We start from the raw sequence: 13,729 nt of genomic DNA on the forward strand, positions 1-13,729 counted from the left end.
TGCCTGAAGGATAGGATGAGCTGGTCATACCTGCAGGCTGAGAGTTAGCCATCATTGTATTAACCCCCACAAGCACATTATACTAAGGTGCTCAAGAAAGTTTTAAAAATGCTAGCTGCATTTAGGAGCTTCTCATGTAATATTTGCCTTTACTATTATCAACACTCACTTTGTTGGGCATTAAGGTGCCACAGTTGTAGTTTTGGGTTATGTGCTCTTTACATAACCAGTAAATTTCAAGCTAGCCTACATATTAAACTTGGCCTGCTTAGCCTTTCCTCCTTTTGGAATTGTAATTCACAGCTGCTTAAAGTTAAATCAAGCCAGGGGAAATAATACAAGACGAAGCACAAAAATAATAAAAGATGAGGCAGCTTCCCTGTTTCAAATCTTCACGCATTTTTGTCATCCCATCCCTCTGTAACCACGAGGAATAAACTCCTCCCCAACCTGATTTTAAAAAGAGAGTTCACTGTATGAATGAAACAGTTCCAGGTAACATATGTTGCCCACGTTAACAGGATATAAAGGAGGACTTCTGGTTCTAAAGTGGGTCTGAGGAACCTGCTGAATCTCTTCAAAAGTTGTTAGTTGCCAGGATTAAAAATACACCCCCTGTTGAATAGTGGGTAGACATGGCAGACGACACAGCGATTTCTCCAAAGCAGCTCTTTATTTTGTAAGCTGGAACAGAACTGAACAGCAAACAGCTCAGCCGGCCTGCTTTTATAGGCAGCCGGCTGTCGACTTCCGGAGGCGGCGCGAAACCGTGATGGCGGACCTCTTCGAGCTCTGAAGAGGGGCACCGCAGAAAAGGGTTGTTTCGCTACGGCGCAGCGGCAACCCATCAAGAAAAACCACGGACAGAGAGAGTCCGTGGCCGTGGGACTCGGCGGGCACCTGGAGCGACCCCAAATTCGCGGAAGGGACCCCGTAAGGGGCTCCGGAGTGAAGGAGGGGGAGCGGTGCTGTGAGTTCATCGCTCTTTCTGCGGAGGCGAAGCCGCGCGGCTGTCACGGATGAGCGCTGACCTTTCTTCCAAAAAATACTACTCTGAAACAGCAAACCCGTGAGTAAGGACTTAAGATTTGTTACAATAACTTGAAGAAATTTGGCTGAAACCGGGAGACGAGAAAGAGGAAGTCCGTCTTCCGGCACTGCTTATAAGATCAAAGCAGACTGTTTAAAGAGCGGAAAGCGCTGTGAACAGGGAAGCTTTAAGGCTTTAAAGTGGGACTTTCGTGCACACTTGAAATTCTATTCTTAAAGGAAGAAAAAATACAGTTTAAATTGGACTTGGAGCGGTCCCCCATGGGGCGAGGGAAGACTCTAACCCCAAATCTTCGGGTGGCCGGGTGAAGTTGCTTGACTGCGGAACTGTTACAAACTTCCAGATACTTTTGTAACTGAAGTGCAACTTTTGGGTTTACTTAGTTTGAGTGGATACAATTGCAGGCACCTTGTTGGAACATTGTTAAACGTTTTAAAGTGCTCTGCAGGACTTTTTTCTTAGTGTTTTGGAACTAACTTGCTTTTAAAATTGTTTTTGAAAACGGAAACTTTAATGGCGGAAAAGTTACCTTCTTCTTACTAACTTTTGGTGGCACTCCCCCTAGAGGACATTGGATAACAAAGGCCTGGGAAAAGTTTTTTTGCTTACTTTCTTTCTCCAGACTGTTTATAAATTTGGACTTGTCTTTCCCATGGGATTACAACATCTGACCTTGAACATTGACTGATGAGTGGTACAGGAAAGACAAGAGCAGCCAAAGCTAAGGAAGCTAAGGAAAAAGAAAAAGCAAAAAAGCAGGCACAGCTTTTGCAAACAACTTTAACTCAGGGACGTAGACTATCAGTGCCTGCTGTGCTTGCAACACAAAAAGTAGAAAGTGAAAAGCCTGAAAAATCTGAAGAGGAAGATATGGCATCAGGAGGAGCAGAGGCAGCACTGAAACAAGTTTTGGAACAATTGTCAACATTAAATCAAAAAATTGATAACCAATCAACAAAAATTGACCAAGCTACATCCTCGATCCAGAAATTGACAGATCAGGTTTCCCAACACACCCAAGCAATTGAAAAATTGCAAGGAGCAACGGAAGAGAACCGTAAATTGGCAGGGGAAGCCGTTGAAATTGCAACATCAGCTAAAAAAGAGGTTGAGGAAGTTAAAGCAGAAGTCAAGCCTCTGCATAAACAGATAGGGGACCAACAAACCTATCTCTCTTTGGTGGAACTGAAAAACCGGGAGACTAATCTTAGGCTTAGGGCGGTCCCAGAAATCGAACAAGAAGATTTGATTGGATTTTTGACAACAGAATTTTCAAAGTTCTGGGGCTTAAAAGAAGAAAGTGATTTTAAAATAGTATCGGCTTTTCGACTGGGAAGATTGGTAAGAAAAGATAGATCTAGAGACTGTCTAATAGCTTTGAGATCAAGAGAGGAGAGAGACAAAATATTAGGCCTACACTTCAAAAACTCAATTGAGATACAAGAGAAAAGGGTGGAAATCTACCGAGATATTCCTAAACAGCTATTGGATCTGAGAGCCACCTATTCAGAATTGGCTAAGTTGTTGAGACTTAACTCAATCCCTTATAGGTGGGAGTTCCCACAAGGACTATCATTTACTTACAAACAGAAGAAGGTTAAAATAAGATTACCAGAGGATCTACAAAAGTTCCAGCACGACCACGGAGAAGATCTCCAAAAAGAAGCAGCAGCCCTTTGGCCTATACTTAAACCAGGACCCACTCTGCCAGCAGGCGGAGGGACGCCTAAACCCTCGGAATTAGAGGAAAAAGAAGATACACCGCTCTAGGTGTAACAGAATAGTTCAGGATGTCTCTGCAGCTACTCAGTTGGAATATAAATGGCGGAAATTCCCCGGAGAAAAGAAGGAAACTGTTTCATATATTGAAGAAAGAACAATTGGATATTATTTGTTTACAAGAAACCCATGTGACCAGGCTCCACAGGAAAGTTTTGGTCAACAAAAGACTAGGCCAAGAGTTTATTTCCTCAGACAAGGTAAAGAAAAGAGGAGTGGTGATTTATGCTAAGGAGAGCCTGATACCTAAATTTTTATTCAAAGATGAATATGGAAGAATTCTGGCAATTGAAATCCAGACCCAAGGAGAAAAAATATTGATACTAGGAATTTATGCTCCAAACGACGGGAAATCAGAATTTTTCAAGAAGCTGCATGAGACGCTGCTGGACTATCTGGACTATGCTAACATCATAATGATGGGAGACATGAATGGAGTGGTGTCTACACATATGGATAAGTCTTATAACCAAAATCTAACATCAGACGGCAGACTGCCTAAAACTTTTTTTGAAATGACTGACAATCTGGATTTGATTGATATATGGAGGACAAAGAACCCCCTAGGTAAAGAAGGAACTTTCTTCTCTGAGGCCCACCTGTCCTGGTCAAGGATCGACCAAATCTGGACCTCCAGGGGGCTGGCACCCAAGACTAAAAAGGTGGAAATCTGCCCAAAAACATGCTCCGACCACAACGCTCTGAAATTAGATCTCAGACTTACTCAAACCGGTTCCTTCAGATGGAGAATGAATGACACTCTTTTAAGAGATCAAGAGATTGTGAAAAAGGCCCAAAAAACATTAAAGGACTATTTTGAGATAAATTTGAATACTACAGTAGAAAAAAGAACGATCTGGGACGCAAGCAAAGCTGTCATGAGGGGGTTTCTGATACAACAGAATACAATTAAGAAGAAGCTCTGGAATGGAAAGAAAGATAAAATACTGGAGAAAATACATCAAGGAGAGAAAAAATTGAGAACTAAACCAAAGTCAAAGGATCTGTTGAGAGAAATTAAATTCCATCAAGCAGAATATTCAAAATTGATTAATCAGGAGATTGAATGGAAAATAAAACAGATGAAGCAAAGATCCTTTGAATCAGCAAATAAATGTGGAAAGCTGCTAGCTTGGCAGCTGAAAAAAAGACAAAAGTTGAATACAGTTACAAATCTAGAGATTGAAGGAAGAACGGTGCAGAAACCAGAGGAAATTAGGAAGTGCTTCCACAGATATTTTAAAGAACTTTATGTACAGGGGCCTCAGAAAGAATCAGAGATAGATCATTTTTTAAAGACAAATGGACTATCAAAAATAACTCAAGATAAAAGATCAATCTTGAACTCTACAATAACCACCCAGGAAATTGAAAGTGCCATTCAGAACATGCAACTAGGCAAATCTCCAGGCCCGGATGGGCTTACCTCCAAATACTACAAGACTTTGAAAGACTATTTAACACAACCCTTGTTGGAGGTATGCAACCAGATCATGGATGGGAAGAGGGCACCAGAAACGTGGAAAGAAGCGTTCATCACATTGATACCTAAGATAGAATCTGAAAAGACTCAACTCAAGAACTACCGCCCCATCTCACTCCTGAATGTGGATTACAAAATATTTGCAGACATTTTGGCAAGTAGACTTAAAAAAGTTTTAATTGAAGTAATTCATAAAGACCAAGCAGGCTTTCTCCCTGGTAGACATTTATATGAGAATACCAGAAACATCATCGATATTTTGGAACTTTTACAAACTAACAGGAACACAAGGGCGGTGTTAATTTTTGTTGATGCGGAGAAAGCATTTGACAATATATCTTGGATGTTCATGAAGAAAAACTTGGAAGGGATGGGAGTGGGGCGGGGGTTTGAAAATGGGTTACGAGCAATTTATTCAGAGCAAAAGGCCAAATTAATAGTGAACAATGTGGTGACGGAGGAGTTCAAAATTGAAAAAGGGACACGACAAGGGTGCCCTCTATCCCCTCTTTTATTCATTTCAGTCCTGGAGGTGCTATTGAACATGATAAGGGAGGACCGGCTGGTACAAGGGATAGAGGTCGGAGTGAAACAATATAAACTTAAAGCTTTTGCAGATGACCTAGTTTTGACATTGCAGGAGCCAGAATCCAGTACAAAAAGAGTTCTTGAACTTATATCTGAGTTTGGTCAGGTGGCGGGGTTTAAGTTGAACAAACAAAAAACCAAGGTTTTGACCAAGAATTTGACACTTACAGAAACAGAGGGGTTTCAGAGAGAAACAGAATTAAATGTGGTAAAGAAAGTGAAATACCTAGGGATCTATTTGTCTTCCAAAAATTTGAATTTATTTAAGGACAATTATGAAAAATGCTGGTTGGAAGTAAAGAAGGATTTAGAAATTTGGTCAAGATTGAAACTTTCCTTGTTGGGAAGGATTGCAGCAATTAAAATGAATGTATTGCCGAAAATGTTATTCTTGTTTCAAACCCTACAGATCGTGGACAGAGAGGAATGTTTTGGAAAATGGCAGAAGGATATATCTAAGTTTGTCTGGCAGGGCAAAAAGCCCCGAATAAAGTATAAAATATTAACTGATTCAAAAGAAAGAGGGGGGTTTGCCCTGCCGGATTTGAGGTTGTACTATGAAGCTGCAGCCTTCTGCTGGCTGAAAGATTGGTTTTTGCTAGAAAACACCGACGTCCTAGATCTGGAAGGTTTTGATAATGCATTTGGTTGGCATGCATATCTATGGTATGACAAGGTTAAAGTTCACAAATTGTTTAAAAGCCATATTGTCAGAAAAGCGATTTTTGCAGTCTGGATGAAATATAAAGACTTATTAGAGAGTAAAACACCGAGGTGGCTATCACCGGTGGAGGCCAAAGCTCGAAAAAGACCCAATATGGAGGCCTATTGGCCGAAATATTGGGAATTAATTGAAAAAATTGGAGACGGTTGGAAGTTGCAGAGCCAGGACAAATTAAAAAACAAGGTGCGAGATTGGTTACATTATGCTCAAATTCAAGAGGTTTTTAAAATGGATAAAAAGGTTGGTTTCCAGGAGGGGAAATCGAAACTAGAGACAGAATTGTTAGAACCAAAGACCAAGATTTTATCTAGAATGTATAACTTGCTGCTTATGTGGAACACACAGGATGAGACAGTTAAATCTGCTATGATAAAATGGGCACAGGATGTTGGACATAATATTATGTTTGAAGACTGGGAAAGGTTATGGAACACCGGAATGAAATTCACGGCATCTAGTGCCTTGAAGGAAAACATTATGAAAATGATATACCGGTGGTACATGACCCCAGTCAGGCTAGCCAAGATGCATCACCTGTCTGACAACAAATGTTGGAAGTGTAAGGAAGCAGAGGGGACTTTCTTCCATCTCTGGTGGACCTGCCCAAAAGTGAAGGCCTTCTGGGAAATGATTTATAATGAATTGAAAAAGGTATTTAGGTATACCTTTCCTAAGAAACCAGAGGCCTTCCTGTTGGGCATGGTGGACCAGAAAATGTCAAAGAAAGATAGAACTTTGTTTATGTACGCTAGCACAGCAGCAAGAATACTCATTGCAAAGAGTTGGAAGACACAAGATTTGCCCACGCTGGAGGACTGGCAGACGCAGTTGATGGACTACATGGAGATAGCTGAACTGACCGGCAGAATCCGAGATTTGGATAAAGAAACAATTGAGGAGGACTGGGGAAAATTTAAAGATTATCTGAAAAAATATTATAAGCTGTATGAATCCTAAGAAAGTGCATGATTAGGAAACGTTAAGCTTCTGCGAATATGATTAAGTAAATGGTAAAATTAGTGACAAAAGAGAAAAGGAGACAATTTAAATTGAATATGTTATGTTTATTTTAAAGGTATTGAAATTGAGATATAATATATTGTATTTGGATACATAACATTCGAAAGTTACAACAAGGTATGAAATAAGGTAACAAAATGCTGACATTGTTAATGCAAAGAACGCAGAATCGGAAGGGGTGGGGAAGTCCAAGTTTTATTTTGTTTTTGTTGTTAAAAAAGAGAAAATTTGTTTCTTGTAACTACTTTATTTGTTTATAAACCTATAAAATTATGGAAAGAAACGCAATAAAAAAATTTATAAAAAAAAAAATATAGGCAGCCGGCTGTCAACATTGTAGCAACAACAACCCAGGGTTTCCCGCCTAAAATAACTGACGTGGACCTGAGTGAAAACTATCTACAGTATCCCCCCTGCTGGCCCAGGGTGAGAACTTCAGTACATAACACCCCCCCCCAAAAAAAAAGTTTTTTAAAAAAACAGCTGCAGACTCTTGAGATCCAGCCACTAGAGACTGCCAAAGCCAGGCTGGAAAAGCGAGAGCTCGATTTGGGCCAAAGCAAGACTGCCAGGAGCATCACTTCACTTCCCCCATCAAATTTGGATGTGGCAGAATGGCTCTATATAGATGTTCAAAAGCTTCCCAATTGAACAGGCATGTTCCTTCCTTAGCTTGTAACTGCAAGTCGTATGCCAAGTATAGAGAGTTTCCATGGACGAATATTTCCATCAAACACATTCACCAGTGCTTTAAAGGAAACTGACAGCTTCAATGCTCTTTTAACAAGTGGCAGATGTAACATGGACCTTCGAATACCATGCAAAGAGGAGAAACCAAAATTGAAGTGTCCAAAGGCATTCAGATGCGTCAAGTCCACAGGAGTCCTATGTTCTTCTGCCTTGAAAATTGTGCTCTTTGAAAGCATGTAAACTTAGAATTAGATAATTGCACTGTTTCGCTGCTTTTCCAAGGCAAACGGTAAACAGCTCACACTTTTACACTGGAGCATTTGCTTTGAGTTCAGAAAACAGCAAATGAAATTTGTTTGTGGGATGTGTGATCTTCCACCTACGGCCTCTAAAGTTCATTTGGCTTTTAAACAACAAGTAGCAATGCCACGTAAAAGCCAAAATCTGAAGATATTTCACTCAAGCACAACCTACACAAGAAATACATCAACCCAACCTTCAAAAAAGTACTTCCAGACCTTTATAAAACCAAAGCAAAAAGCAGATCTCTAGTGTTTGGACAGCTTGCATTCAGTAAGGGAACATTCAGAGTTTTGAGTTGGAACGGCACCACATAAATGCAAACCCATTTGGTATTGAGATCACTGCAGAAACCTTTCAAACCAAAACAAGAGAGCTTTGTCCAATTGCATTATTCTCCCAGCTACAATACTATATGTATAAATATTGGGGTGGGAGGTGAGGAAGGAGAAGGGAATTACAAGGAGAAGGAAATGCTGATAGCAACTTTGACAGATAGACTGCATGACAGGCAAACGTTTTTGGCGAAATTCCAATCCATGTGCAAACATTCAACTGCCACATCCACGCCCCAGGCAATTTCTTTGCCCTCCCCAGCCCAAGGCTATGCGAAACATTTTCCTTCAACTTCCTTTGTCTCCATGGCCATCAAACCTTGTTGCTGCTGGTGTTCCTCTTTTCCCCAAGAGATATTCCCCTTTGTTTTCTCAAAGGAAAAATAGAATTCATGCACACATGGTTCATCACTAACAGCAGTAGCAGCCACAGCCACCTGCCAGGACCATAAACAAAATGGTGCCCTGCACAGGTCTTCATTTATGCTGTGGTTTACTGGGGGGACGGGACAGAGATATGTTTTCAGTAACAACGAGGAGACCACTTGCAACATGTCAAGCATGATGGGCAGTATACAATTGTAAGAAATAATGATGATGACTGTCAAGCATGGCTTCCCCAGCAGATCCTTCTTTTTAGAAATTAAAAAACGACCATACCTATTTGTCAGCACAAAGCGCAGAGAATCAAGGCCGGGGTTCGCAAAACTCTACCCTAAGTTTTCCTCCCAACTTTTCCTCACCCACCCACTCCAATTCTTTGCCATCGCCACCCCAGGACAATTCTCCATTCTTTGCTTCCAAAAGCAGGGCTACACTGTGCCAGGGCTCTATCCAGGAATCTGTTTTTAATCTCAGGGCCCCAATGGACATCTTCCCCCACCCGGATCCACACGCCCCCACCTTCCTCCCAGACCGCGTGCTGTCTCCTTACTCCACCCCCGTCAAGAACGATACTGTTCCTGCCCAGGTTTCACTAACACAAGTGCATTACAATGCGAGCGACAATGAGGCTTCTGTAGTTTGGAAATCCGGTTTTAGGCATATAGCATCAGCCCCAGTTGGAAGTCGTGAGAACAAGACACAAGGTCAAAACCTGAGGAATGCAGTGAGTGGGCTAGAGCTAGTGGAAACACAGGAAGCTCATAAACAATTCGTGAATGATTTAGGAACAGGGATTTGGAAGAATGAGCCAAGTGTCCTTGCAGAGGTGTGAGCAAGCCCTACCTCGTTTGATCATCTGCCAGAGCACTGCCTGGGAAAGAGCAATTTTTTTGCAAACCAAATCCCATCCCTCCCCTGTCTTCTTCATTTTTGGGAGGGATTCACTGAGGAAGTTTGAAAACTCTTATAATTGGGTGGTAATGGAATGGCGGGAGTGGGGAAGAGTGAAGAGGTAGCTTGCCAGGTTTTAGGTACCAGTATGCAGAGAGGCAAAGGAACACAGGTGGCACTCTGGGTTAAACCACAGAGCCTAGGACTTGATCAGAAGGTCAGCGGTTCAAATCCCCGCGACGGGGTGAGCTCCCGTTGCTCGGTCCCAGCTCCTGCCAACCTAGCAGTTCGAAAGCATGTCAAAGTGCAAGTAGATAAATAGGTATCGCTCTGGCGGGAAGGTAAATGACATTTCCATGCGCTACTCTGGTTCACCAGAAGTGGCTTGGTCATGCTGGCCACATGACCCGGAAGCTCCCTCGGCCAATAAAGCGAGATGAGCGCCGCAACCCCAGAGTTGCTCACGACTGGACCTAATGGTCAGGGGTCCCTTTACCTTTTATGCAGAGGCAAGGGAAAAGATGGAGCCAATTAGGAAATTAACAGCCTTCCAGAACAGGGGAGATCCATCTCAGGTGCTATCAAGGGTGAAACATCAACACAGACAACAATTCAAACCCTGGCTAGCAGAGTCAGCGACAGGCAAGAAGTAACATCATTCTGTATCAAGGAGCACAGTTTATGGGAAATTGAGAGCTTGGCTGCAGGTCAAAATCCTATGTCCCCGTTATGCTGGCTGCTGCACCACAAGGACTTAAAACATTGCTAGAAAATGTTTGCACCCCTGGAATCCAAGAGCAGAGTCAAAAGGGAACAGCTGCCAATACAACAACCTGCCAACACCAACCAATACTCCCACAGTGTCACCCAGAAACCACAGTGCACTGAGAAACCACACCCCCATGGTACCATCAGGAACGACAGCTATCGACTCAGGCACACTTGTAATAGACAACAGCACCTGCCCCATCAGAGACTGACCATCACAACAGCATTCAGGAAGCACATGTTTGGAATTCTGAGGATACTGAGGAAAAGGATTACAAGTCCCACCCACCGAAACGATTCTGCACACTCTAAGCTAGGAATACTGTGCAGAACACATCTATGGGTGTCTGTGGAAGGGGAAGCAAAAGTTTTACTCCCCCATGGGATAGGGAACCACATGAGGAAGAACTGACATTTAAGCAGCACCCACAAGCTGCCAGATACACAACTGGTAAGACAACGCAAAAGAAAGGCAAGGGATGTGTGTTTGAGTTCCCACCTTTGGGGCATGCAATGTGGCAATGCTTACAGTCTACGGCAATAATTATGGAAAGGCAGGCCTTCCATGTCACAAAGCAACAGCATAACCATATAGTCACAGAAGCAAAGAAAAGACAGGCAAGACCCATAATGGGAACTTTGTAGTCTCCCAAGAGCCACCACACACCCTTCCCTCCCCCTCTATCCCAAACATCACATCCAGGGACCCTAGAGACCGTATGGAGCGCTGTATCTCAGTGAAAAAGCACAGGCTTAGGCTTTGTGACATCCCAAGTTCAATCTGGGTAGATTGCCAGAAAAAAGGGATGGAAAGACAGACCCACAGAACGTGATAGCCAGAGCCAAGGTCATAGGGAAGATGCAGATTCTCAGTATTGATGGGGCATGATGGTAGAAAATCTACTGGTCCACCATGAAGCCATCCAGGATGAGTAACATGGACCATGGACCAAGGACATGGTCATGGAGAAGATGGAGACTCTCAACCCTGATGGGGTTTGCTGGTAGAAAATCCACTCCCCTATCATGAAGCCATCCAGGATGAATAACTAAGAGTAGTTTTGAGAACAGACACACAGATGAAATAGTTACAACTTTTATTGAGCAGCATCCGTTGCCAAAGGACTTCTGAAGTCAACTCAGATGAGCAGGGCTGCCCACTCCTTGGTTTATGCAGACCTGCTGTGCCTTTGAAACCCACAGAAAATCAGCAGGGGACAGCTGTTTCCATTATCCACATCACGCTGTCTGTCCAGCATCCTGGAAAGGCACAGGAGCCCTGCTTGACGGAAAAGGTGGCAATCCCAAAGAAGAATAGCTGGCTTCCCTCCTGCTAAATGCTGTTGTTGTTGTAGGCCTCTCAGGCATCTGCATGGCAAGGGGAATGGGATGGTAGGAAAACACTTTGCCTTGATGCATGTTAAATGGTTGCCTGAGGGGAGATGAGACAGATATGGGGAGATAATGAGAAGCAGCTGCAGCAAATAAGATGACTAAATGTTTATTGTGGATTGGTGAGAAAGTGTGTTATTATTCAGGTGCCATTCCACTGCCAGTTGACTAGTTTTGCATCTTCCAAGTGCAAATCATTAGCCCCTGACATCTATGCCTGGGGGTTCACTATGGGGAGATAATGTAGTCATCATAACAATACCCACCTATCCAACGCAGAGTACTGCACTAGAACATTGCATGCAGCTTAACACTTGCCCTGTTCCATGTGCTTCAGCTCATAACCTGTAAAGAAAAACAAGTCCTGAATTATACCATCAATGATTGGCGGTCTCCCAACAAAGGTGGTTATGCCTTCATTGGTGTATTGTAGGATCGTGCATACATTTGGGAGTTTAGGGCCCCAAGAAACTCTTTATGTATAGTGTACACACCCATTCATAAACAACCCCACCCACCATTATGCCAGCTCATACCATTACCCCAAACTACATGGGGTCTTGCGGCAGGGGGACACCCTTTGTGACCTAGGAGTAAAGACAGATGGCCTCTCTGTTTGCTTACCCTTTGTGCATGCCTTGTCCTTGAAGACCCAGTTTCAATTGTGGTGTTGAGGTTCTGGTTGGCCCAAGGCAAGGTATCTGTAAGGGTTCTGAGAAGATAACATTACTCACTTGTTCTTTCCTCTCCCTGGCTGCTGGGTACACAAACAACTAAACGCTGCTTCTGCACCATCTGTGCGTTCTCTAGGCATGGGAACAAAGGGATGTGGCCTTGTGTCGCACAACTTGATATATGCAATCCGAGTTCCTAGTCTAAGGAGTGCAAGCTCTGGTGTTGTGTCATGATTAGCTGAAGAACCGCTCTGGATCCTAGAACTGCACCCAACTAAGTCAACTGAATGGAGTAGAATGATTTTTACTTGTGCAGTGGGACCTCCCTTCCCTCTGTGCACCCCTTGCACTCCCCCCAAATTTGCTCAGAGGAGGTCATGACTTAGTTGGATGCAACCCCTTGCCTCCATGCGTGTCAATGGGAGCAGTTGTTTTGGGCTCGATATTTACTTGTTGGAAGCATTTGAACTTGCATACGCTCTTCTGCAAAGATAATGCACTGGAAGTGCAACCAGCCAATGGAAAACCACCCGATTCCAAGTAAACTCTCACTTCTGCCTCAACAAGCTCCAAACTCCCGGCCTTCCTCATACCCCTTACTTTTGCAATGTACCATCAGTGCATGGCTTCCTCCAGCGATAGGTACTGCCAGCATAATGGACTGATATTTCTTATGAATATAGGAAGAACAGGGAAATCCTACTCAAAGGAGTCTGCCTTGTGCAATATTGTCAAAAGACAGGGTGGTGGCCAACACAATAACTGAGATCCACAAGCCAGCACTTATGCTATTTTTATTCATGCTTTTTAATAGCTGGCTGCTGATTTATGTAGAATGATAGCTCTTTGGCTTTAAACTATACCCAAAGCCCCGTGTTCGTTGCGCTTTACTGTTTTATGATGCTGTTATAGTTTTAATTTCCAGTTTTGCAATCCACTTTCAGAATGCAAACAGAAAAGTCTGCTCTAAAAGGTATAAACAAAAAGGATAAAGATTTTAATTTTTGATATAGAGAGGCAGAGTGCTTATTTATTTCAATGTAATTTTAGCCAGAAGAAATAGCTCATAAAGGAGAAAATGTGTAAAATGTTCATGCCTCGGTATCAGGTAATGGAAGCCAGGCATGTTTCATTATGCACGTCCTATAAATTTGTTTATCTATACTTGTGCTTCCAGACAATGTTGACTTCCGAAGTTCACTGCTTCATTCGACAAAAATGTTATTCAGGAGAACCGCAGGCTTAAACTTGTCTGACCAAAACTGTATCTAGATGGGACCATTTCTTTTGTATACAATTCGTTGTCGTTTTCAGGCCAAGAGAAGATGTTCTGTATATATAGACTTAAAACTAAGACACCAAACTGTAGAGCTAAATTAATAATAAATAGTAATGCACATATAGCATATTCCTTTATTTTGTATCATCATCATCATCATCATCATCATCATGGCACCGTGTATTGACAGCACAATTTACCATATTTTCCTTAACCAAAGACAGACTGCAAGACTATGATTGGACCGCACACTTAAATGTCTCAAGATTATTATTTTTAAAGCAATGTTCTGCAGCCTCTGCCACATTAATCTCAGTTTCTTTTTGCCAATATTTTCCCCTCTCCTGGACAATACCCCTTGGACAGATCTG

At 42.6% G+C, this 13,729-nt stretch overlaps 1 protein-coding gene and 1 long non-coding RNA gene across 3 annotated transcripts in view; both read right to left on the bottom strand.

Annotated features, from left to right (window-relative positions):
• PTPN1 (protein tyrosine phosphatase non-receptor type 1) overlaps positions 1-13,729 on the bottom strand; it is a 91,737-nt gene that overhangs the window by 46,571 nt on the left and 31,437 nt on the right. The gene's annotated exons all lie outside the window — the stretch shown is intronic.
• Positions 11,096-12,010, bottom strand: LOC310680434. The gene is made up of 2 exons (XR_014512751.1): positions 11,672-12,010; positions 11,096-11,445 (listed from the first exon to the last, which is right to left on the bottom strand). It is a non-coding gene; the product is annotated as an uncharacterized lncRNA (long non-coding RNA).

The sequence above is a fragment of the Podarcis tiliguerta genome (genome assembly GCF_965153285.1).
Source record: "Podarcis tiliguerta genome assembly, chromosome: 6".
Classification (NCBI taxonomy): Eukaryota; Metazoa; Chordata; class Lepidosauria; order Squamata; family Lacertidae; genus Podarcis; species Podarcis tiliguerta.